The 26735-nt window shown below is 29.2% G+C and overlaps 14 non-coding genes across 14 annotated transcripts; all 14 read left to right on the top strand.

The window, feature by feature from the left end:
- The first annotated feature begins 72 nt into the window (after nt 1-72).
- trnav-cac (transfer RNA valine (anticodon CAC)) lies at nt 73-145 on the top strand. Its single transcript has one exon. It is a non-coding gene; the product is annotated as a tRNA-Val (tRNA).
- A 1879-nt stretch (nt 146-2024) lies between these two features.
- trnav-aac (transfer RNA valine (anticodon AAC)) lies at nt 2025-2097 on the top strand. Its single transcript has one exon. It is a non-coding gene; the product is annotated as a tRNA-Val (tRNA).
- A 1858-nt stretch (nt 2098-3955) lies between these two features.
- Nucleotides 3956-4028, top strand: trnav-cac (transfer RNA valine (anticodon CAC)). Its single transcript has one exon. It is a non-coding gene; the product is annotated as a tRNA-Val (tRNA).
- A 1883-nt stretch (nt 4029-5911) lies between these two features.
- trnav-aac (transfer RNA valine (anticodon AAC)) lies at nt 5912-5984 on the top strand. The gene has a single exon. It is a non-coding gene; the product is annotated as a tRNA-Val (tRNA).
- Nucleotides 5985-7837: 1853 nt separating this feature from the next.
- trnav-cac (transfer RNA valine (anticodon CAC)) lies at nt 7838-7910 on the top strand. Its single transcript has one exon. It is a non-coding gene; the product is annotated as a tRNA-Val (tRNA).
- Nucleotides 7911-9805: 1895 nt separating this feature from the next.
- Nucleotides 9806-9878, top strand: trnav-cac (transfer RNA valine (anticodon CAC)). The gene has a single exon. It is a non-coding gene; the product is annotated as a tRNA-Val (tRNA).
- Nucleotides 9879-11762: 1884 nt separating this feature from the next.
- Nucleotides 11763-11835, top strand: trnav-cac (transfer RNA valine (anticodon CAC)). Its single transcript has one exon. It is a non-coding gene; the product is annotated as a tRNA-Val (tRNA).
- A 1879-nt stretch (nt 11836-13714) lies between these two features.
- On the top strand, nt 13715-13787 carry trnav-aac (transfer RNA valine (anticodon AAC)). Its single transcript has one exon. It is a non-coding gene; the product is annotated as a tRNA-Val (tRNA).
- A 1894-nt stretch (nt 13788-15681) lies between these two features.
- Nucleotides 15682-15754, top strand: trnav-aac (transfer RNA valine (anticodon AAC)). The gene has a single exon. It is a non-coding gene; the product is annotated as a tRNA-Val (tRNA).
- Nucleotides 15755-17645: 1891 nt separating this feature from the next.
- Nucleotides 17646-17718, top strand: trnav-cac (transfer RNA valine (anticodon CAC)). The gene has a single exon. It is a non-coding gene; the product is annotated as a tRNA-Val (tRNA).
- Nucleotides 17719-19597: 1879 nt separating this feature from the next.
- Nucleotides 19598-19670, top strand: trnav-aac (transfer RNA valine (anticodon AAC)). The gene has a single exon. It is a non-coding gene; the product is annotated as a tRNA-Val (tRNA).
- Nucleotides 19671-21770: 2100 nt separating this feature from the next.
- Nucleotides 21771-21843, top strand: trnav-aac (transfer RNA valine (anticodon AAC)). Its single transcript has one exon. It is a non-coding gene; the product is annotated as a tRNA-Val (tRNA).
- Nucleotides 21844-23751: 1908 nt separating this feature from the next.
- Nucleotides 23752-23824, top strand: trnav-cac (transfer RNA valine (anticodon CAC)). Its single transcript has one exon. It is a non-coding gene; the product is annotated as a tRNA-Val (tRNA).
- Nucleotides 23825-25702: 1878 nt separating this feature from the next.
- Nucleotides 25703-25775, top strand: trnav-aac (transfer RNA valine (anticodon AAC)). Its single transcript has one exon. It is a non-coding gene; the product is annotated as a tRNA-Val (tRNA).
- Nucleotides 25776-26735: the final 960 nt, after the last annotated feature.

Raw genomic sequence — 26735 nt, forward strand, 5'->3', positions numbered from 1 at the left:
CCCTTGAGCAAAAACCTTAAACCTATCTGTAAATAAATAAATAAATAATCTAATTAATTATTAAATTTCATAGTTCCCGTAGTGTAGTGGTTATCACGTTCGCCTCACACGCGAAAGGTCCTCGGTTCGAAACCGGGCGGGAACTTGTTATTTATTCTAGAAGTGTTCTCATTAGCTGTTTCATCGTTCACCTGCACTTGGAAATCAGAAAGAAATTAATGCAAAAAGATAGAAAAGTCTCTGTATTCCGACCACTAGCCATTATAGAGTTAAGCAATTCTAAGAATTTATTCCATGTTTATAAGGGGAAACCCGCATAGATGATGACTGACTATGATTAGTGAATATTTCTGCACATTATTATCTTTATTCTATGCAACCTTTATGCCATTTTAGATTACCAAGCAGTAGAAATTTTGCCACCAGACTGGAGTAATTTTAAACTGCTCATAGGTTCATTTGAGTTTTTCTTAAAAACTTGTTTTTTGTTATTAAAAAAAACGGAGATTTGATCAAAAAAAAACTACTACGTATAATACTATGATTTAATAAGAATGATTTGCAATAAAATCTTGTGATAATCAGCACATTATTATTATTATTATTATTATTATTATTATTATTACTATTATCCAATAAACCTGGCAGTGTGTATTATGACAGACTGTTGACATTTTTCATCCTCTTTTGTAAAGTTTTGGATAAAAGCTTATTCTAATTCATAGCGTAAATGTAATAATAACAATACTAATAGTAGGCTAGTAGTAGTAATAACAACAATAACAACAACAAAAACTACAATAATAAAAAAAATAATAATAATTATAATAATAATAATAATAATAATAATTATTATTATTATTATTATTTTATAACTATAAAAGATTACATTTAAGTAGACTTATCATAAAATAATTCAGAAATGCTTTATTTATAAATAACCTGGAAATTAGCCCAACTCTGTCCATCCTATAGGGTGAGGAATAAGTGAGCTCAAGGTGGATGGAAGCCTAAGGGTAGACAGAGACTGTCATTGGGCAGCAATCCGTATGATGTATATAAACCATAGCTTTATAGTTTTATTATTAATTCTAATACTTTTAGCTTAAAAGTATTTTTTGAAGGAAAAGCTTCGTATAATAAATTGCTAAAAGAAGTCTTCATGTTAAGAATGAATAGTACACAAACACATTTCCAAAACCATAATAGGTTATTTATGAATAAAGCATTTGTTAATTATTTTATAATAAGTGTACTTTATAGTTATATCAATAATAATAACAACAACAACAACAACAATAATAATAATAATAATTACTACAACTACTATTACTGCTGCTATTTTTATTGTTACATTTATGCAATGCATTTAGAATATTCTTTTATCCAAAAAACTTACAAAAGAGAAAGAAAGCTATTTTCTTTCATATACATGTATATACAGTATATATATATATATATAATACAAAAAAATGATTTGAATTAAGTTAGGAGTACTGTATATTTGATTTGCAGTTGTAAAACCGCCCAAAAAATAAATGCAAGAAGTTATTATATATTCTGACCGCTAGATGGAGACGTTGTACATTATCCAAAATTAATTCTAAGAACGAGCTAGACTTTTATTTGTAGCTTTATGTTGTTGTTGGTTAACGAGAAGTCTGCCAGTGTGAACTGCTCATCTGTGTGTTGTGAATATCCTAACCAGTCACCGTGTTAACTGAGATGTAGTCTACTTTTAAATCTAAAAAAAAAAAAAATGTAATGGTTATTTTAAGACACGAAGATCAGCTGTGCTGGAACAGGTTTTGCAAGCACAGTATTGTCAAGTGCATTTCCAAAATCCATTAAGCACAATAGTGAAACTGGCTATCGTGAAGGTTGAAAGTTACAGGGATTTTGATCAGAAGGTTGTGCTCCGGCCCCAGCATTGTCAAGTTGCCACTGTTGAGCCCTTGAGCAAAAACCTTAAACCTATCTGTAAATAAATAAATAAATAATCTAATTAATTATTAAATTTCATAGTTCCCGTAGTGTAGTGGTTATCACGTTCGCCTAACACGCGAAAGGTCCTCGGTTTGAAACCGGGCGGGAACTTATTATTTATTCTAGAAGTGTTCTCATTAGATGTTTCATCGTTCACCTGCACTTGGAAAACAGAAAGAAATTAATGCAAAAAGATAGAAAAGTCTCTGTATTCTGACCACTAGCCATTATAGAGTTAAGCAATTCTAAGAATTCATTCCATGTTTATAAGGGGAAACCCGCATAGATGATGACTGACTATGATTAGTGAATATTTCTGCACATTATTATCTTTATTCTATGCAACCTTTATGCCATTTTAGATTACCAAGCAGTAGAAATTTTGCCACCAGACTGGAGTAATTTTAAACTGCTCATAGGTTCATTTGAGTTTTTCTTAAAAACTTGTTTTTTGTTATTAAAAAAAACGGAGATTTGATTAAAAAAAAACTACTACGTATAATACTATGATTTAATAAGAATGATTTGCAATAAAATCTTGTGATAATCAGCACATTATTATTATTATTATTATTATTATCCAATAAACCTGGCAGTGTGTATTATGACCTACTGTTGACTTTTTTGATCCTCTTTTGTAAAGTTTTGGATAAAAGCTTATTCTAATTCATAGCGTGAATGTAACAATAACAATACTAGTAGTAGGCTAGTAGTAGTAATAACAACAATAACAACAACAACAACTACAATAATAATAATAATAATAATAATAATTATTATTATTATTATTATTATTATTATTATTATTTTATAACTATGAAAGATTACATTTAAGTAGACTTATCATAAAATAATTCAGAAATGCTTTATTTATAAATAACCTGGAAATTAGCCCAACTCTGTCCATCCTATAGGGTGAGGAATAAGTGAGCTCAAGGTGGATGGAAGCCTAAGGGTAGACAGAGACTGTCATTGGGCAGCAATCCGTATGATGTATATAAACCCTAGCTTTATAGTTTTATTATTAATTCTAATACGTTTAGCTTAAAAGTATTTTTTTGAAGGAAAAGCTTCGTATAATAAATTGCTAAAAGAAGTCTTCATGTTAAGAATGAATAGTACACAAACACATTTCCAAAACCATAATAGGTTATTTATGAATAAAGCATTTGTTAATTATTTTATAATAAGTGTACTTTATAGTTATATCAATAATAATAATAACAACAACAACAACAACAACAACAATAATAATAATAATTACTACAACTACTATTACTGCTGCTATTTTTATTGTTACATTTACGCAATGCATTTAGAATATTCTTTTATCCAAAAAACTTACAAAAGAGAAAGAAAGCTATTTTCTTTCATATACATGTATATACAGTATATATATATATATAATACAAAAAAATGATTTGAATTAAGTTAGGAGTACTGTATATTTGATTTGCAGTTGTAAAACCCCCCAAAAAATAAATGCAAGAAGTTATTATATATTCTGACCGCTAGATGGAGACGTTGTACATTATCCAAAATTAATTCTAAGAACGAGCTAGACTTTTATTTGTAGCTTTATGTTGTTGTTGGTTAACGAGAAGTCTGCCAGTGTGAACTGCTCATCTTTGTGTTGTGAATATCCTAACCAGTCACCGTGTTAACTTAGATGTAGTCTACTTTTAAATCTAAAAAAAAAAAAAAATGTAATGGTTATTTTAAGACAAGAAGATCAGCTGTGCTGGAACAGGTTTTGCAAGCACAGTATTGTCAAGTGCATTTCCAAAATCCATTAAGCACAATAGTGAAACTGGCTTTCGTGAAGGTTGAAAGTTACAGGGATTTTGATCAGAAGGTTGTGCTCCGGCCCCAGCATCGTCAAGTTGCCACTGTTGAGCCCTTGAGCAAAAACCTTAAACCTATCTGTAAATAAATAAATAAATAATCTAATTAATTATTAAATTTCATAGTTCCCGTAGTGTAGTGGTTATCACGTTCGCCTCACACGCGAAAGGTCCTCGGTTCGAAACCGGGCGGGAACTTGTTATTTATTCTAGAAGTGTTCTCATTAGCTGTTTCATCGTTCACCTGCACTTGGAAATCAGAAAGAAATTAATGCAAAAAGATAGAAAAGTCTCTGTATTCCGACCACTAGCCATTATAGAGTTAAGCAATTCTAAGAATTTATTCCATGTTTATAAGGGGAAACCCGCATAGATGATGACTGACTATGATTAGTGAATATTTCTGCACATTATTATCTTTATTCTATGCAACCTTTATGCCATTTTAGATTACCAAGCAGTAGAAATTTTGCCACCAGACTGGAGTAATTTTAAACTGCTCATAGGTTCATTTGAGTTTTTCTTAAAAACTTGTTTTTTGTTATTAAAAAAAACGGAGATTTGATCAAAAAAAAACTACTACGTATAATACTATGATTTAATAAGAATGATTTGCAATAAAATCTTGTGATAATCAGCACATTATTATTATTATTATTATTATTATTATTATTATTATTACTATTATCCAATAAACCTGGCAGTGTGTATTATGACAGACTGTTGACTTTTTTGATCCTCTTTTGTAAAGTTTTGGATAAAAGCTTATTCTAATTCATAGCGTGAATGTAACAATAACAATACTAGTAGTAGGCTAGTAGTAGTAATAACAACAATAACAACAATAACAACAACAACAACTACAATAATAATAATAATAATAATAATAATAATTATTATTATTATTATTATTATTATTATTATTATTATTTTATAACTATAAAAGATTACATTTAAGTAGACTTATCATAAAATAATTCAGAAATGCTTTATTTATAAATAACCTGGAAATTAGCCCAACTCTGTCCATCCTATAGGGTGAGGAATAAGTGAGCTCAAGGTGGATGGAAGCCTAAGGGTAGACAGAGACTGTCATTGGGCAGCAATCCGTATGATGTATATAAACCATAGCTTTATAGTTTTATTATTAATTCTAATACTTTTAGCTTAAAAGTATTTTTTGAAGGAAAAGCTTCGTATAATAAATTGCTAAAAGAAGTCTTCATGTTAAGAATGAATAGTACACAAACACATTTCCAAAACCATAATAGGTTATTTATGAATAAAGCATTTGTTAATTATTTTATAATAAGTGTACTTTATAGTTATATCAATAATAATAACAACAACAACAACAATAATAATAATAATAATTACTACAACTACTATTACTGCTGCTATTTTTATTGTTACATTTATGCAATGCATTTAGAATATTCTTTTATCCAAAAAACTTACAAAAGAGAAAGAAAGCTATTTTCTTTCATATACATGTATATACAGTATATATATATATATAATACAAAAAAATGATTTGAATTAAGTTAGGAGTACTGTATATTTGATTTGCAGTTGTAAAACCGCCCAAAAAATAAATGCAAGAAGTTATTATATATTCTGACCGCTAGATGGAGACGTTGTACATTATCCAAAATTAATTCTAAGAACGAGCTAGACTTTTATTTGTAGCTTTATGTTGTTGTTGGTTAACGAGAAGTCTGCCAGTGTGAACTGCTCATCTGTGTGTTGTGAATATCCTAACCAGTCACCGTGTTAACTGAGATGTAGTCTACTTTTAAATCTAAAAAAAAAAAAAATGTAATGGTTATTTTAAGACACGAAGATCAGCTGTGCTGGAACAGGTTTTGCAAGCACAGTATTGTCAAGTGCATTTCCAAAATCCATTAAGCACAATAGTGAAACTGGCTATCGTGAAGGTTGAAAGTTACAGGGATTTTGATCAGAAGGTTGTGCTCCGGCCCCAGCATTGTCAAGTTGCCACTGTTGAGCCCTTGAGCAAAAACCTTAAACCTATCTGTAAATAAATAAATAAATAATCTAATTAATTATTAAATTTCATAGTTCCCGTAGTGTAGTGGTTATCACGTTCGCCTAACACGCGAAAGGTCCTCGGTTCGAAACCGGGCGGGAACTTATTATTTATTCTAGAAGTGTTCTCATTAGATGTTTCATCGTTCACCTGCACTTGGAAAACAGAAAGAAATTAATGCAAAAAGATAGAAAAGTCTCTGTATTCTGACCACTAGCCATTATAGAGTTAAGCAATTCTAAGAATTCATTCCATGTTTATAAGGGGAAACCCGCATAGATGATGACTGACTATGATTAGTGAATATTTCTGCACATTATTATCTTTATTCTATGCAACCTTTATGCCATTTTAGATTACCAAGCAGTAGAAATTTTGCCACCAGACTGGAGTAATTTTAAACTGCTCATAGGTTCATTTGAGTTTTTCTTAAAAACTTGTTTTTTGTTATTAAAAAAAACGGAGATTTGATTAAAAAAAAACTACTACGTATAATACTATGATTTAATAAGAATGATTTGCAATAAAATCTTGTGATAATCAGCACATTATTATTATTATTATTATTATTATCCAATAAACCTGGCAGTGTGTATTATGACCTACTGTTGACTTTTTTGATCCTCTTTTGTAAAGTTTTGGATAAAAGCTTATTCTAATTCATAGCGTGAATGTAACAATAACAATACTAGTAGTAGGCTAGTAGTAGTAATAACAACAATAACAACAACAACAACTACAATAATAATAATAATAATAATAATAATAATTATTATTATTATTATTATTATTATTATTTTATAACTATGAAAGATTACATTTAAGTAGACTTATCATAAAATAATTCAGAAATGCTTTATTTATAAATAACCTGGAAATTAGCCCAACTCTGTCCATCCTATAGGGTGAGGAATAAGTGAGCTCAAGGTGGATGGAAGCCTAAGGGTAGACAGAGACTGTCATTGGGCAGCAATCCGTATGATGTATATAAACCCTAGCTTTATAGTTTTATTATTAATTCTAATACGTTTAGCTTAAAAGTATTTTTTTGAAGGAAAAGCTTCGTATAATAAATTGCTAAAAGAAGTCTTCATGTTAAGAATGAATAGTACACAAACACATTTCCAAAACCATAATAGGTTATTTATGAATAAAGCATTTGTTAATTATTTTATAATAAGTGTACTTTATAGTTATATCAATAATAATAATAACAACAACAACAACAACAACAACAATAATAATAATAATTACTACAACTACTATTACTGCTGCTATTTTTATTGTTACATTTACGCAATGCATTTAGAATATTCTTTTATCCAATAAACTTACAAAAGAGAAAGAAAGCTATTTTCTTTCATATACATGTATATACAGTATATATATATATAATACAAAAAAATGATTTGAATTAAGTTAGGAGTACTGTATATTTGATTTGCAGTTGTAAAACCCCCCAAAAAATAAATGCAAGAAGTTATTATATATTCTGACCGCTAGATGGAGACGTTGTACATTATCCAAAATTAATTCTAAGAACGAGCTAGACTTTTATTTGTAGCTTTATGTTGTTGTTGGTTAACGAGAAGTCTGCCAGTGTGAACTGCTCATCTGTGTGTTGTGAATATCCTAACCAGTCACCGTGTTAACTTAGATGTAGTCTACTTTTAAATCTAAAAAAAAAAAAAAATGTAATGGTTATTTTAAGACAAGAAGATCAGCTGTGCTGGAACAGGTTTTGCAAGCACAGTATTGTCAAGTGCATTTCCAAAATCCATTAAGCACAATAGTGAAACTGGCTTTCGTGAAGGTTGAAAGTTACAGGGATTTTGATCAGAAGGTTGTGCTCCGGCCCCAGCATCGTCAAGTTGCCACTGTTGAGCCCTTGAGCAAAAACCTTAAACCTATCTGTAAATAAATAAATAAATAATCTAATTAATTATTAAATTTCATAGTTCCCGTAGTGTAGTGGTTATCACGTTCGCCTCACACGCGAAAGGTCCTCGGTTCGAAACCGGGCGGGAACTTGTTATTTATTCTAGAAGTGTTCTCATTAGCTGTTTCATCGTTCACCTGCACTTGGAAATCAGAAAGAAATTAATGCAAAAAGATAGAAAAGTCTCTGTATTCCGACCACTAGCCATTATAGAGTTAAGCAATTCTAAGAATTCATTCCATGTTTATAAGGGGAAACCCGCATAGATGATGACTGACTATGATTAGTGAATATTTCTGCACATTATTATCTTTATTCTATGCAACCTTTATGCCATTTTAGATTACCAAGCAGTAGAAATTTTGCCACCAGACTGGAGTAATTTTAAACTGCTCATAGGTTCATTTGAGTTTTTCTTAAAAACTTGTTTTTTGTTATTAAAAAAAACGGAGATTTGATAAAAAAAAAACTACTACGTATAATACTATGATTTAATAAGAATGATTTGCAATAATATCTTGTGATAACCAGTACATTATTATTATTATTATTATTATTATTACTATTATCCAATAAACCTGGCAGTGTGTATTATGACAGACTGTTGACATTTTTCATCCTCTTTTGTAAAGTTTTGGATAAAAGCTTATTCTAATTCATAGCGTGAATGTAACAAGAACAATACTAGTAGTAGGCTAGTAGTAGTAATAACAACAATAACAACAATAACAACAACAACAACTACAATAATAATAATAATAATAATAATAATAATAATAATAATTATTATTATTATTATTATTATTATTATTATTATTATTTTATAACTATAAAAGATTACATTTAAGTAGACTTATCATAAAATAATTCAGAAATGCTTTATTTATAAATAACCTGGAAATTAGCCCAACTCTGTCCATCCTATAGGGTGAGGAATAAGTGAGCTCAAGGTGGATGGAAGCCTAAGGGTAGACAGAGACTGTCATTGGGCAGCAATCCGTATGATGTATATAAACCATAGCTTTATAGTTTTATTATTAATTCTAATACTTTTAGCTTAAAAGTATTTTTTTGAAGGAAAAGCTTCGTATAATAAATTGCTAAAAGAAGTCTTCATGTTAAGAATGAATAGTACACAAACACATTTCCAAAACCATAATAGGTTATTTATGAATAAAGCATTTGTTAATTATTTTATAATAAGTGTACTTTATAGTTATATCAATAATAATAATAACAACAACAACAACAATAATAATAATAATAATTACTACAACTACTATTACTGCTGCTATTTTTATTGTTACATTTATGCAATGCATTTAGAATATTCTTTTATCCAAAAAACTTACAAAAGAGAAAGAAAGCTATTTTCTTTCATATACATGTATATACAGTATATATATATATATATATATATATAATACAAAAAATGATTTGAATTAAGTTAGGAGTACTGTATATTTGATTTGCAGTTGTAAAACCCCCCAAAAAATAAATGCAAGAAGTTATTATATATTCTGACCGCTAGATGGAGACGTTGTACATTATCCAAAATTAATTCTAAGAACGAGCTAGACTTTTATTTGTAGCTTTATGTTGTTGTTGGTTAACGAGAAGTCTGCCAGTGTGAACTGCTCATCTTTGTGTTGTGAATATCCTAACCAGTCACCGTGTTAACTTAGATGTAGTCTACTTTTAAATCTAAAAAAAAAAAAAAAATGTAATGGTTATTTTAAGACAAGAAGATCAGCTGTGCTGGAACAGGTTTTGCAAGCACAGTATTGTCAAGTGCATTTCCAAAATCCATTAAGCACAATAGTGAAACTGGCTTTCGTGAAGGTTGAAAGTTACAGGGATTTTGATCAGAAGGTTGTGCTCCGGCCCCAGCATCGTCAAGTTGCCACTGTTGAGCCCTTGAGCAAAAACCTTAAACCTATCTGTAAATAAATAAATAAATAATCTAATTAATTATTAAATTTCATAGTTCCCGTAGTGTAGTGGTTATCACGTTCGCCTCACACGCGAAAGGTCCTCGGTTCGAAACCGGGCGGGAACTTATTATTTATTCTAGAAGTGTTCTCATTAGATGTTTCATCGTTCACCTGCACTTGGAAAACAGAAAGAAATTAATGCAAAAAGATAAAAAAGTCTCTGTATTCTGACCACTAGCCATTATAGAGTTAAGCAATTCTAAGAATTAATTCCATGTTTATAAGGGGAAACCCGCATAGATGATGACTGACTATGATTAGTGAATATTTTTGCACATTATTATCTTTATTCTATGCAACCTTTATGCCATTTTAGATTACCAAGCAGTAGAAATTTTGCCACCAGACTGGAGTCATTTTAAACTGCTCATAGGTTCATTTGAGTTTTTCTTAAAAACTTGTTTTTTTTATAATAAAAAAAACGGAGATTTGATAAAAAAAAACCTACTACGTATAATACTATGATTTAATATGAATGATTTGCAATAAAATCTTGTGATAATCAGCACATTATTATTATTATTATTATTATTATTATTATCCAATAAACCTGGCAGTGTGTATTATGACAGACTGTTGACTTTTTTGATCCTCTTTTGTAAATTTTTGGATAAAAGCTTATTCTAATTCATAGCGTAAATGTAACAATAACAATACTAGTAGTAGGCTAGTAGTAGTAATAACAACAATAACAACAACAACAACTACAATAATAATAATAATAATAATAATAATAATAATAATAATAATAATAATAATTATTATTATTATTATTATTATTATTTTATAACTATAAAAGATTACATTTAAGTAGACTTATCATAAAATAATTCAGAAATGCTTTATTTATAAATAACCTGGAAATTAGCCCAACTCTGTCCATCCTATAGGGTGAGGAATAAGTGAGCTCAAGGTGGATGGAAGCCTAAGGGTAGACAGAGACTGTCATTGGGCAGCAATTCGTATGATGTATATAAACCATAGCTTTATAGTTTTATTATTAATTCTAATACTTTTAGCTTAAAAGTATTTTTTGAAGGAAAAGCTTCGTATAATAAATTGCTAAAAGAAGTCTTCATGTTAAGAATGAATAGTACACAAACACATTTCCAAAACCATAATAGGTTATTTATGAATAAAGCATTTGTTAATTATTTTATAATAAGTGTACTTTATAGTTATATCAATAATAATAACAACAACAACAACAACAACAATAATAATAATAATTACTACAACTACTATTACTGCTGCTATTTTTATTGTTACATTTATGCAATGCATTTAGAATATTCTTTTATCCAAAAAACTTACAAAAGAGAAAGAAAGCTATTTTCTTTCATATACATGTATATACAGTATATATATATATATATATATATATATAATACAAAAAATGATTTGAATTAAGTTAGGAGTACTGTATATTTGATTTGCAGTTGTAAAACCCCCCAAAAAATAAATGCAAGAAGTTATTATATATTCTGACCGCTAGATGGAGACGTTGTACATTATCCAAAATTAATTCTAAGAACGAGCTAGACTTTTATTTGTAGCTTTATGTTGTTGTTGGTTAACGAGAAGTCTGCCAGTGTGAACTGCTCATCTTTGTGTTGTGAATATCCTAACCAGTCACCGTGTTAACTTAGATGTAGTCTACTTTTAAATCTAAAAAAAAAAAAAAATGTAATGGTTATTTTAAGACAAGAAGATCAGCTGTGCTGGAACAGGTTTTGCAAGCACAGTATTGTCAAGTGCATTTCCAAAATCCATTAAGCACAATAGTGAAACTGGCTTTCGTGAAGGTTGAAAGTTACAGGGATTTTGATCAGAAGGTTGTGCTCCGGCCCCAGCATCGTCAAGTTGCCACTGTTGAGCCCTTGAGCAAAAACCTTAAACCTATCTGTAAATAAATAAATAAATAATCTAATTAATTATTAAATTTCATAGTTCCCGTAGTGTAGTGGTTATCACGTTCGCCTCACACGCGAAAGGTCCTCGGTGCGAAACCGGGCGGGAACTTATTATTTATTCTAGAAGTGTTCTCATTAGATGTTTCATCGTTCACCTGCACTTGGAAAACAGAAAGAAATTAATGCAAAAAGATAGAAAAGTCTCTGTATTCTGACCACTAGCCATTATAGAGTTAAGCAATTCTAAGAATTAATTCCATGTTTATAAGGGGAAACCCGCATAGATGATGACTGACTATGATTAGTGAATATTTTTGCACATTATTATCTTTATTCTATGCAACCTTTATGCCATTTTAGATTACCAAGCAGTAGAAATTTTGCCACCAGACTGGAGTCATTTTAAACTGCTCATAGGTTCATTTGAGTTTTTCTTAAAAACTTGTTTTTTTTTATAAAAAAAAAAACGGAGATTTGATTTAAAAAAAATACTACGTATAATACTATGATTTAATAAGAATGATTTGCAATAAAATCTTGTGATAATCAGCACATTATTATTATTATTATTATTATTATTATTATTATTATTATCCAATAAACCTGGCAGTGTGTATTATGACAGACTGTTGACTTTTTTGATCCTCTTTTGTAAATTTTTGGATAAAAGCTTATTCTAATTCATAGCGTAAATGTAACAATAACAATACTAGTAGTAGGCTAGTAGTAGTAATAACAACAATAACAACAACAAAAACTACAATAATAAAAAAAATAATAATAATTATAATAATAATAATAATAATTATTATTATTATTATTATTTTATAACTATAAAAGATTACATTTAAGTAGACTTATCATAAAATAATTTAGAAATGCTTTATTTATAAATAACCTGGAAATTAGCCCAACTCTGTCCATCCTATAGGGTGAGGAATAAGTGAGCTCAAGGTGGATGGAAGCCTAAGGGTAGACAGAGACTGTCATTGGGCAGCAATCCGTATGATGTATATAAACCCTAGCTTTATAGTTTTATTATTAATTCTAATACGTTTAGCTTAAAAGTATTTTTTTGAAGGAAAAGCTTCGTATAATAAATTGCTAAAAGAAGTCTTCATGTTAAGAATGAATAGTACACAAACACATTTCCAAAACCATAATAGGTTATTTATGAATAAAGCATTTGTTAATTATTTTATAATAAGTGTACTTTATAGTTATATCAATAATAATAATAACAACAACAACAACAACAACAACAATAATAATAATAATTACTACAACTACTATTACTGCTGCTATTTTTATTGTTACATTTACGCAATGCATTTAGAATATTCTTTTATCCAATAAACTTACAAAAGAGAAAGAAAGCTATTTTCTTTCATATACATGTATATACAGTATATATATATATATATAATACAAAAAAATGATTTGAATTAAGTTAGGAGTACTGTATATTTGATTTGCAGTTGTAAAACCCCTCAAAAAATAAATGCAAGAAGTTATTATATATTCTGACCGCTAGATGGAGACGTTGTACATTATCCAAAATTAATTCTAAGAACGAGCTAGACTTTTATTTGTAGCTTTATGTTGTTGTTGGTTAACGAGAAGTCTGCCAGTGTGAACTGCTCATCTTTGTGTTGTGAATATCCTAACCAGTCACCGTGTTAACTTAGATGTAGTCTACTTTTAAATCTAAAAAAAAAAAAAAATGTAATGGTTATTTTAAGACAAGAAGATCAGCTGTGCTGGAACAGGTTTTGCAAGCACAGTATTGTCAAGTGCATTTCCAAAATCCATTAAGCACAATAGTGAAACTGGCTTTCGTGAAGGTTGAAAGTTACAGGGATTTTGATCAGAAGGTTGTGCTCCGGCCCCAGCATCGTCAAGTTGCCACTGTTGAGCCCTTGAGCAAAAACCTTAAACCTATCTGTAAATAAATAAATAAATAATCTAATTAATTATTACATTTCATAGTTCCCGTAGTGTAGTGGTTATCACGTTCGCCTAACACGCGAAAGGTCCTCGGTTCGAAACCGGGCGGGAACTTATTATTTATTCTAGAAGTGTTCTCATTAGATGTTTCATCGTTCACCTGCACTTGGAAATCAGAAAGAAATTAATGCAAAAAGATAGAAAAGTCTCTGTATTCCGACCACTAGCCATTATAGAGTTAAGCAATTCTAAGAATTCATTCCATGTTTATAAGGGGAAACCCGCATAGATGATGACTGACTATGATTAGTGAATATTTCTGCACATTATTATCTTTATTCTATGCAACCTTTATGCCATTTTAGATTACCAAGCAGTAGAAATTTTGCCACCAGACTGGAGTAATTTTAAACTGCTCATAGGTTCATTTGAGTTTTTCTTAAAAACTTGTTTTTTGTTATTAAAAAAAACGGAGATTTGATAAAAAAAAAACTACTACGTATAATACTATGATTTAATAAGAATGATTTGCAATAAAATCTTGTGATAATCAGCACATTATTATTATTATTATTATTATTATTATTATTATTATTATTATTATTATTATCCAATAAACCTGGCAGTGTGTATTATGACAGACTGTTGACTTTTTTGATCCTCTTTTGTAAATTTTTGGATAAAAGCTTATTCTAATTCATAGCGTAAATGTAACAATAACAATACTAGTAGTAGGCTAGTAGTAGTAACAACAACAATAACAACAACAACAACTACAACAATAATAATAATAATAATAATAATAATAATAATAATAATAATAATTATTATTATTATTATTATTATTATTTTATAACTATAAAAGATTACATTTAAGTAGACTTATCATAAAATAATTCAGAAATGCTTTATTTATAAATAACCTGGAAATTAGCCCAACTCTGTCCATCCTATAGGGTGAGGAATAAGTGAGCTCAAGGTGGATGGAAGCCTAAGGGTAGAAAGAGACTGTCATTGGGCAGCAATCCGTATGATGTATATAAACCCTAGCTTTATAGTTTTATTATTAATTCTAATACGTTTAGCTTAAAAGTATTTTTTTGAAGGAAAAGCTTCGTATAATAAATTGCTAAAAGAAGTCTTCATGTTAAGAATGAATAGTACACAAACACATTTCCAAAACCATAATAGGTTATTTATGAATAAAGCATTTGTTAATTATTTTATAATAAGTGTACTTTATAGTTATATCAATAATAATAATAACAACAACAACAACAACAACAATAATAATAATAATTACTACAACTACTATTACTGCTGCTATTTTTATTGTTACATTTACGCAATGCATTTAGAATATTCTTTTATCCAAAAAACTTACAAAAGAGAAAGAAAGCTATTTTCTTTCATATACATGTATATACAGTATATATATATATATAATACAAAAAAATGATTTGAATTAAGTTAGGAGTACTGTATATTTGATTTGCAGTTGTAAAACCCCCCAAAAAATAAATGCAAGAAGTTATTATATATTCTGACCGCTAGATGGAGACGTTGTACATTATCCAAAATTAATTCTAAGAACGAGCTAGACTTTTATTTGTAGCTTTATGTTGTTGTTGGTTAACGAGAAGTCTGCCAGTGTGAACTGCTCATCTTTGTGTTGTGAATATCCTAACCAGTCACCGTGTTAACTTAGATGTAGTCTACTTTTAAATCTAAAAAAAAAAAAAAATGTAATGGTTATTTTAAGACAAGAAGATCAGCTGTGCTGGAACAGGTTTTGCAAGCACAGTATTGTCAAGTGCATTTCCAAAATCCATTAAGCACAATAGTGAAACTGGCTTTCGTGAAGGTTGAAAGTTACAGGGATTTTGATCAGAAGGTTGTGCTCCGGCCCCAGCATCGTCAAGTTGCCACTGTTGAGCCCTTGAGCAAAAACCTTAAACCTATCTGTAAATAAATAAATAAATAATCTAATTAATTATTAAATTTCATAGTTCCCGTAGTGTAGTGGTTATCACGTTCGCCTAACACGCGAAAGGTCCTCGGTTCGAAACCGGGCGGGAACTTATTATTTATTCTAGAAGTGTTCTCATTAGATGTTTCATCGTTCACCTGCACTTGGAAAACAGAAAGAAATTAATGCAAAAAGATAGAAAAGTCTCTGTATTCTGACCACTAGCCATTATAGAGTTAAGCAATTCTAAGAATTAATTCCATGTTTATAAGGGGAAACCCGCATAGATGATGACTGACTATGATTAGTGAATATTTCTGCACATTATTATCTTTATTCTATGCAACCTTTATGCCATTTTAGATTACCAAGCAGTAGAAATTTGCCACCAGACTGGAGTAATTTTAAACTGCTCATAGGTTCATTTGAGTTTTTCTTAAAAACTTGTTTTTTGTTATAAAAAAAAACGGAGATTTGATCAAAAAAAAAAAAAAAACTACTACGTATAATACTATGATTTAATAAGAATGATTTGCAATAAAATCTTGTGATAATCAGCACATTATTATTATTACTATTATTATTATTATTATTATTATTATTATCCAATAAACCTGGCAGTGTGTATTATGACAGACTGTTGACTTTTTTGATCCTCTTTTGTAAAGTTTCGGATAAAAGCTTATTCTAATTCATAGCGTGAATGTAACAATAACAATACTAGTAGTAGGCTAGTAGTAGTAATAACAACAATAACAACAACAACAACTACAATAATAATAATAATAATAATAATAATAATAATAATAATAATTATTATTATTATTATTATTATTATTATTATTATTTTATAACTATGAAAGATTACATTTAAGTAGACTTATCATAAAATAATTCAGAAATGCTTTATTTATAAATAACCTGGAAATTAGCCCAACTCTGTCCATCCTATAGGGTGAGGAATAAGTGAGCTCAAGGTGGATGGAAGCCTAAGGGTAGACAGAGACTGTCATTGGGCAGCAATCCGTATGATGTATATAAACCCTAGCTTTATAGTTTTATTATTAATTCTAATACGTTTAGCTTAAAAGTATTTTTTGAAGGAAAAGCTTCGTATAATAAATTGCTAAAAGAAGTCTTCATGTTAAGAATGAATAGTACACAAACACATTTCCAAAACCATAATAGGTTATTTATGAATAAAGCATTTGTTAATTATTTTATAATAAGTGTACTTTATAGTTATATCAATAATAATAATAACAACAACAACAACAACAACAATAATAATAATAATTACTACAACTACTATTACTGCTGCTATTTTTATTGTTACATTTACGCAATGCATTTAGAATATTCTTTTATTCAAAAAACTTACAAAAGAGAAAGAAAGCTATTTTCTTTCATATACATGTATATACAGTATATATATATATAATACAAAAAAATGATTTGAATTAAGTTAGGAGTACTGTATATTTGATTTGCAGTTGTAAAACCCCCCAAAAAATAAATGCAAGAAGTTATTATATATTCTGACCGCTAGATGGAGACGTTGTACATTATCCAAAATTAATTCTAAGAACGAGCTAGACTTTTATTTGTAGCTTTATGTTGTTGTTGGTTAACGAGAAGTCTGCCAGTGTGAACTGCTCATCTTTGTGTTGTGAATATCCTAACCAGTCACCGTGTTAACTTAGATGTAGTCTACTTTTAAATCTAAAAAAAAAAAAAAATGTAATGGTTATTTTAAGACAAGAAGATCAGCTGTGCTGGAACAGGTTTTGCAAGCACAGTATTGTCAAGTGCATTTCCAAAATCCATTAAGCACAATAGTGAAACTGGCTTTCGTGAAGGTTGAAAGTTACAGGGATTTTGATCAGAAGGTTGTGCTCCGGCCCCAGCATCGTCAAGTTGCCACTGTTGAGCCCTTGAGCAAAAACCTTAAACCTATCTGTAAATAAATAAATAAATAATCTAATTAATTATTAAATTTCATAGTTCCCGTAGTGTAGTGGTTATCACGTTCGCCTCACACGCGAAAGGTCCTCGGTTCGAAACCGGGCGGGAACTTATTATTTATTCTAGAAGTGTTCTCATTAGCTGTTTCATCGTTCACCTGCACTTGGAAATCAGAAAGAAATTAATGCAAAAAGATAGAAAAGTCTCTGTATTCCGACCACTAGCCATTATAGAGTTAAGCAATTCTAAGAATTCATTCCATGTTTATAAGGGGAAACCCGCATAGATGATGACTGACTATGATTAGTGAATATTTCTGCACATTATTATCTTTATTCTATGCAACCTTTATGCCATTTTAGATTACCAAGCAGTAGAAATTTTGCCACCAGACTGGAGTAATTTTAAACTGCTCATAGGTTCATTTGAGTTTTTCTTAAAAACTTGTTTTTTGTTATTAAAAAAAACGGAGATTTGATAAAAAAAAAACTACTACGTATAATACTATGATTTAATAAGAATGATTTGCAATAAAATCTTGTGATAATCAGCACATTATTATTATTATTATTATTATTATTATTATTATTACTATTATTATTATCCAATAAACCTGGCAGTGTGTATTATGACAGACTGTTGACTTTTTTGATCCTCTTTTGTAAAGTTTTGGATAAAAGCTTATTCTAATTCATAGCGTAAATGTAATAATAACAATACTAATAGTAGGCTAGTAGTAGTAATAACAACAATAACAACAACAAAAACTACAATAATAAAAATAATAATAATAATTATAATAATAATAATAATTATTATTATTATTATTATTTTATAACTATAAAAGATTACATTTAAGTAGACTTATCATAAAATTATTCAGAAATGCTTTATTTATAAATAACCTGGAAATTAGCCCAACTCTGTCCATCCTATAGGGTGAGGAATAAGTGAGCTCAAGGTGGATGGAAGCCTAAGGGTAGACAGAGACTGTCATTGGGCAGCAATCCGTATGATGTATATAAACCATAGCTTTATAGTTTTATTATTAATTCTAATTCTTTTAGCTTAAAAGTATTTTTTTGAAGGAAAAGCTTCGTATAATAAATTGCTAAAAGAAGTCTTCATGTTAAGAATGAATAGTACACAAACACATTTCCAAAACCATAATAGGTTATTTATGAATAAAGCATTTGTTAATTATTTTATAATAAGTGTACTTTATAGTTATATCAATAATAATAATAACAACAACAACAACAACAACAATAATAATAATAATTACTACAACTACTATTACTGCTGCTATTTTTATTGTTACATTTACGCAATGCATTTAGAATATTCTTTTATCCAAAAAACTTACAAAAGAGAAAGAAAGCTATTTTCTTTCATATACATGTATATACAGTATATATATATATATAATACAAAAAAATGATTTGAATTAAGTTAGGAGTACTGTATATTTGATTTGCAGTTGTAAAACCCCCCAAAAAATAAATGCAAGAAGTTATTATATATTCTGACCGCTAGATGGAGACGTTGTACATTATCCAAAATTAATTCTAAGAACGAGCTAGACTTTTATTTGTAGCTTTATGTTGTTGTTGGTTAACGAGAAGTCTGCCAGTGTGAACTGCTCATCTTTGTGTTGTGAATATCCTAACCAGTCACCGTGTTAACTTAGATGTAGTCTACTTTTAAATCTAAAAAAAAAAAAAAATGTAATGGTTATTTTAAGACAAGAAGATCAGCTGTGCTGGAACAGGTTTTGCAAGCACAGTATTGTCAAGTGCATTTCCAAAATCCATTAAGCACAATAGTGAAACTGGCTTTCGTGAAGGTTGAAAGTTACAGGGATTTTGATCAGAAGGTTGTGCTCCGGCCCCAGCATCGTCAAGTTGCCACTGTTGAGCCCTTGAGCAAAAACCTTAAACCTATCTGTAAATAAATAAATAAATAATCTAATTAATTATTAAATTTCATAGTTCCCGTAGTGTAGTGGTTATCACGTTCGCCTAACACGCGAAAGGTCCTCGGTTCGAAACCGGGCGGGAACTTATTATTTATTCTAGAAGTGTTCTCATCAGATGTTTCATTGTTCACCTGCACTTAGAAATCAGAAAGAAATGAATGCAAAAAGATAGAAAAGTCTCTGTATTCCGACCACTAGCCATTATAGAGTTAAGCAATTCTAAGAATTAATTCCATGTTTATAAGGGGAAACCCGCATAGATGATGACTGACTATGATTAGTGGGGCCAGGGGTAGCTCAGTGGGTTAAGGCATTGGATTACGGTTCGGAAGATCCCAGGTTCAAACCCCACAACCACCAAGTTGCCACTGTTGGGCCCTTGAGCAAGGCCCTTAACCCTCAACTGCTCAGATGTATAATGAAATAAAAATGTAAGTCGCTCTGGATAAGAGCGTCTGCCAAATGCCTAAATGTAAATGTAAATTAGTGAATATTTCTGCACATTATTATCTTTATTCTATGCAACCTTTATGCCATTTTAGATTACCAAGCAGTAGAAATTTTGCCACCAGACTGGAGTAATTTTAAACTGCTCATAGGTTCATTTGAGTTTTTCTTAAAAACTTGTTTTTTGTTATTAAAAAAAACGGAGATTTGATAAAAAAAAAACTACTACGTATAATACTATGATTTAATAAGAATGATTTGCAATAAAATCTTGTGATAATCAGCACATTATTATTATTATTATTATTATTATTATTATTATTATTACTATTATTATTATCCAATAAACCTGGCAGTGTGTATTATGACAGACTGTTGACTTTTTTGATCCTCTTTTGTAAAGTTTTGGATAAAAGCCTATTCTAATTCATAGCGTGAATGTAACAATAACAATACTAGTAGTAGGCTAGTAGTAGTAATAACAACAATAACAACAACAACAACTACAATAATAATAATAATAATAATAATAATAATAATAATAATAATAATTATTATTATTATTATTATTATTATTATTTTATAACTATAAAAGATTACATTTAAGTAGACTTATCATAAAATAATTCAGAAATGCTTTATTTATAAATAACCTGGAAATTAGCCCAACTCTGTCCATCCTATAGGGTGAGGAATAAGTGAGCTCAAGGTGGATGGAAGCCTAAGGGTAGACAGAGACTGTCATTGGGCAGCAATCCGTATGATGTATATAAACCCTAGCTTTATAGTTTTATTATTAATTCTAATACGTTTAGCTTAAAAGTATTTTTTTGAAGGAAAAGCTTCGTATAATAAATTGCTAAAAGAAGTCTTCATGTTAAGAATGAATAGTACACAAACACATTTCCAAAACCATAATAGGTTATTTATGAATAAAGCATTTGTTAATTATTTTATAATAAGTGTACTTTATAGTTATATCAATAATAATAATAACAACAACAACAACAACAACAATAATAATAATAATTACTACAACTACTATTACTGCTGCTATTTTTATTGTTACATTTACGCAATGCATTTAGAATATTCTTTTATCCAAAAAACTTACAAAAGAGAAAGAAAGCTATTTTCTTTCATATACATGTATATACAGTATATATATATATATAATACAAAAAAATGATTTGAATTAAGTTAGGAGTACTGTATATTTGATTTGCAGTTGTAAAACCCCCCAAAAAATAAATGCAAGAAGTTATTATATATTCTGACCGCTAGATGGAGACGTTGTACATTATCCAAAATTAATTCTAAGAACGAGCTAGACTTTTATTTGTAGCTTTATGTTGTTGTTGGTTAACGAGAAGTCTGCCAGTGTGAACTGCTCATCTTTGTGTTGTGAATATCCTAACCAGTCACCGTGTTAACTTAGATGTAGTCTACTTTTAAATCTAAAAAAAAAAAAAAATGTAATGGTTATTTTAAGACAAGAAGATCAGCTGTGCTGGAACAGGTTTTGCAAGCACAGTATTGTCAAGTGCATTTCCAAAATCCATTAAGCACAATAGTGAAACTGGCTTTCGTGAAGGTTGAAAGTTACAGGGATTTTGATCAGAAGGTTGTGCTCCGGCCCCAGCATCGTCAAGTTGCCACTGTTGAGCCCTTGAGCAAAAACCTTAAACCTATCTGTAAATAAATAAATAAATAATCTAATTAATTATTAAATTTCATAGTTCCCGTAGTGTAGTGGTTATCACGTTCGCCTAACACGCGAAAGGTCCTCGGTTCGAAACCGGGCGGGAACTTATTATTTATTCTAGAAGTGTTCTCATTAGATGTTTCATCGTTCACCTGCACTTGGAAAACAGAAAGAAATTAATGCAAAAAGATAGAAAAGTCTCTGTATTCTGACCACTAGCCATTATAGAGTTAAGCAATTCTAAGAATTAATTCCATGTTTATAAGGGGAAACCCGCATAGATGATGACTGACTATGATTAGTGAATATTTCTGCACATTATTATCTTTATTCTATGCAACCTTTATGCCATTTTAGATTACCAAGCAGTAGAAATTTTGCCACCAGACTGGAGTAATTTTTAACTGCTCATAGGTTCATTTGAGTTTTTCTTAAAAACTTGTTTTTTGTTATAAAAAAAAACGGAGATTTGATCAAAAAAAAAAACAAACTACTACGTATAATACTATGATTTAATAAGAATGATTTGCAATAAAATCTTGTGATAATCAGCACATTATTATTATTATTAATATTATTATTATTATTATTATTATTATTATTATCCAATAAACCTGGCAGTGTGTATTATGACAGACTGTTGACTTTTTTGATCCTCTTTTGTAAATTTTTGGATAAAAGCTTATTCTAATTCATAGCGTAAATGTAACAATAACAATACTAGTAGTAGGCTAGTAGTAGTAATAACAACAATAACAACAACAACAACTACAATAATAATAATAATAATAATAATAATAATTATTATTATTATTATTATTATTATTATTATTATTATTATTATTTTATAACTATGAAAGATTACATTTAAGTAGACTTATCATAAAATAATTCAGAAATGCTTTATTTATAAATAACCTGGAAATTAGCCCAACTCTGTCCATCCTATAGGGTGAGGAATAAGTGAGCTCAAGGTGGATGGAAGCCTAAGGGTAGACAGAGACTTATTGGGCAGCAATCCGTATGATGTATATAAACCCTAGCTTTATAGTTTTATTATTAATTCTAATACGTTTAGCTTAAAAGTATTTTTTTGAAGGAAAAGCTTCGTATAATAAATTGCTAAAAGAAGTCTTCATGTTAAGAATGAATAGTACACAAACACATTTCCAAAACCATAATAGGTTATTTATGAATAAAGCATTTGTTAATTATTTTATAATAAGTGTACTTTATAGTTATATCAATAACAACAACAACAACAACAACAATAATAATAATAATTACTACAACTACTATTACTGCTGTTATTTTTATTGTTACATTTACGCAATGCATTTAGAATATTCTTTTATCCAAAAAACTTACAAAAGAGAAAGAAAGCTATTTTCTTTCATATACATGTATATACAGTATATATATATATATATATATATATATATATATATATATATAATACAAAAAAATGATTTGAATTAAGTTAGGAGTACTGTATATTTGATTTGCAGTTGTAAAACCCCCAAAAAAATAAATGCAAGAAGTTATTATAAATTCTGACCGCTAGATGGAGACGTTGTACATTATCCAAAATTAATTCTAAGAACGAGCTAGACTTTTATTTGTAGCTTTATGTTGTTGTTGGTTAACGAGAAGTCTGCCAGTGTAAACTGCTCATCTTTGTGTTGTGAATATCCTAACCAGTCACCGTGTTAACTGAGATGTAGTCTACTTTTAAATCTAAAAAAAAAAAAAAATGTAATGGTTATTTTAAGACACGAAGATCAGCTGTGCTGGAACAGGTTTTGCAAGCACAGTATTGTCAAGTGCATTTCCAAAATCCATTAAGCACAATAGTGAAACTGGCTTTCGTGAAGGTTGAAAGTTACAGGGATTTTGATCAGAAGGTTGTGCTTCGGCCCCAGCATTGTCAAGTTGCCACTGTTGAGCCCTTGAGCAAAAACCTTAAACCTATCTGTAAATAAATAAATAAATTAATTAATTATTGAATTTTATAGTTCCCGTAGTGTAGTGGTTATCACGTTCGCCTCACACGCGAAAGGTCCTCGGTTCGAAACCGGGCGGGAACTTATTATTTATTCTAGAAGTGTTCTCATCAGATGTTTCATTGTTCACCTGCACTTAGAAATCAGAAAGAAATTAATGCAAAAAGATAGAAAAGTCTCTGTATTCTGACCACTAGCCATTATAGAGTTAAGCAATTCTAAGAATTAATTCCATGTTTATAAGGGGAAACCCGCATAGATGATGACTGACTATGATTAGTGAATATTTCTGCACATTATTATCTTTATTCTATGCAACCTTTATGCCATTTTAGATTACCAAGCAGTAGAAATTTTGCCACCAGACTGGAGTAATTTTAAACTGCTCATAGGTTCATTTGAGTTTTTCTTAAAAACTTGTTTTTTGTTATTAAAAAAAACGGAGATTTGATAAAAAAAACTACTACATATAATACTATGATTTAATAAGAATGATTTGCAATAAACTCTTGTGATAATCAGCACATTATTATTATTATTATTATTATTATTATTACTATTATTATTATCCAATAAACCTGGCAGTGTGTATTATGACAGACTGTTGAGTTTTTTGATCCTCTTTTGTAAAGTTTTGGATAAAAGCTTATTCTAATTCATAGCGTGAATGTAACAATAACAATACTAGTAGTAGGCTAGTAGTAGTAATAACAACAATAACAACAATAACAACAACAACAACAACTACAATAATAATAATAATAATTATTATAATTATTATTATTATTATTATTATTATTATTATTTTATAACTATAAAAGATTACATTTAAGTAGACTTATCATAAAAAAAATCAGAAATGCTTTATTTATAAATAACCTGGAAATTAGCCCAACTCTGTCCATCCTATAGGGTGAGGAATAAGTGAGCTCAAGGTGGATGGAAGCCTAAGGGTAGACAGAGACTGTCATTGGGCAGCAATCCGTATGATGTATATAAACCCTAGCTTTATAGTTTTATTATTAATTCTAATACGTTTAGCTTAAAAGTATTTTTTTGAAGGAAAAACTTCGTATAATAAATTGCTAAAAGAAGTCTTCATGTTAAGAATGAATAGTACACAAACACATTTCCAAAACCATAATAGGTTATTTATGAATAAAGCATTTGTTAATTATTTTATAATAAGTGTACTTTATAGTTATATCAATAATAATAATAACAACAACAACAACAATAATAATCATAATTACTACAACTACTATTACTGCTGCTATTTTTATTGTTACATTTACGCAATGCATTTAGAATATTCTTTTATCCAAAAAACTTACAAAAAAGAAAGAAAGCTATTTTCTTTCATATACATGTATATACAGTATATATATATATATATATATATAATACAAAAAAATGAATTGAATTAAGTTAGGAGTACTGTATATTTGATTTGCAGTTGTAAAACCCAAAAAAATAAATGCAAGAAGTTATTATATATTCTGACCGCTAGATGGAGACGTTGTACATTATCCAAAATTAATTCTAAGAACGAGCTAGACTTTTATTTGTAGCTTTATGTTGTTGTTGGTTAACGAGAAGTCTGCCAGTGTGAACTGCTCATCTGTGTGTTGTGAATATCCTAACCAGTCACCGTGTTAACTGAGATGTAGTCTACTTTTAAATCTAAAAAAAAAAAAATGTAATGGTTATTTTAAGACACGAAGATCAGCTGTGCTGGAACAGGTTTTGCAAGCACAGTATTGTCAAGTGCATTTCCAAAATCCATTAAGCACAATAGTGAAACTGGCTTTCGTGAAGGTTGAAAGTTACAGGGATTTTGATCAGAAGGTTGTGCTTCGGCCCCAGCATTGTCAAGTTGCCACTGTTGAGCCCTTAAGCAAAAACCTTAAACCTATCTGTAAATAAATAAATAAATAATCTAATTAATTATTAAATTTCATAGTTCCCGTAGTGTAGTGGTTATCACGTTCGCCTAACACGCGAAAGGTCCTCGGTTCGAAACCGGGCGGGAACTTATTATTTATTCTAGAAGTGTTCTCATTAGATGTTTCATCGTTCACCTGCACTTGGAAATCACAAAGAAATGAATGCAAAAAGATAGAAAAGTCTCTGTATTCTGACCACTAGCCATTATAGAGTTAAGCAATTCTAAGAATTAATTCCATGTTTATAAGGGGAAACCCGCATAGATGATGACTGACTATGATTAGTGAATATTTCTGCACATTATTATCTTCATTCTATGCAACCTTTATGCCATTTTAGATTACCAAGCAGTAGAAATTTTGCCACCAGACTGGAGTAATTTTTAACTGCTCATAGGTTCATTTGAGTTTTTCTTAAAAACTTGTTTTTTGTTATTAAAAAAAACCGGAGATTTGATAAAAAAAAAAACTACTACGTATAATACTATGATTTAATAAGAATGATTTGCAATAAAATCTTGTGATAATCAGCACATTATTACTATTATTATTATTATTATTACTATTATTATTATCCAATAAACCTGGCAGTGTGTATTATGACAGACTGTTGAGTTTTTTGATCCTCTTTTGTAAAGTTTTGGATAAAAGCTTATTCTAATTCATAGCGTGAATGTAACAATAACAATACTAGTAGTAGGCTAGTAGTAGTAATAACAACAATAACAACAATAACAACAACAACAACTACAATAATAATAATAATTATTATTATAATAATAATAATAATAATTATTATTATTATTATTATTTTATAACTATAAAAGATTACATTTAAGTAGACTTATCATAAAAAAATTCAGAAATGCTTTATTTATAAATAACCTGGAAATTAGCCCAACTCTGTCCATCCTATAGGGTGAGGAATAAGTGAGCTCAAGGTGGATGGAAGCCTAAGGGTAGACAGAGACTGTCATTGGGCAGCAATCCGTATGATGTATATAAACCCTAGCTTTATAGTTTTATTATTAATTCTAATACGTTTAGCT

Source organism: Clarias gariepinus, chromosome 11 (genome assembly GCF_024256425.1).
Source record: "Clarias gariepinus isolate MV-2021 ecotype Netherlands chromosome 11, CGAR_prim_01v2, whole genome shotgun sequence".
Lineage (NCBI taxonomy): Eukaryota > Metazoa > Chordata > Actinopteri > Siluriformes > Clariidae > Clarias > Clarias gariepinus.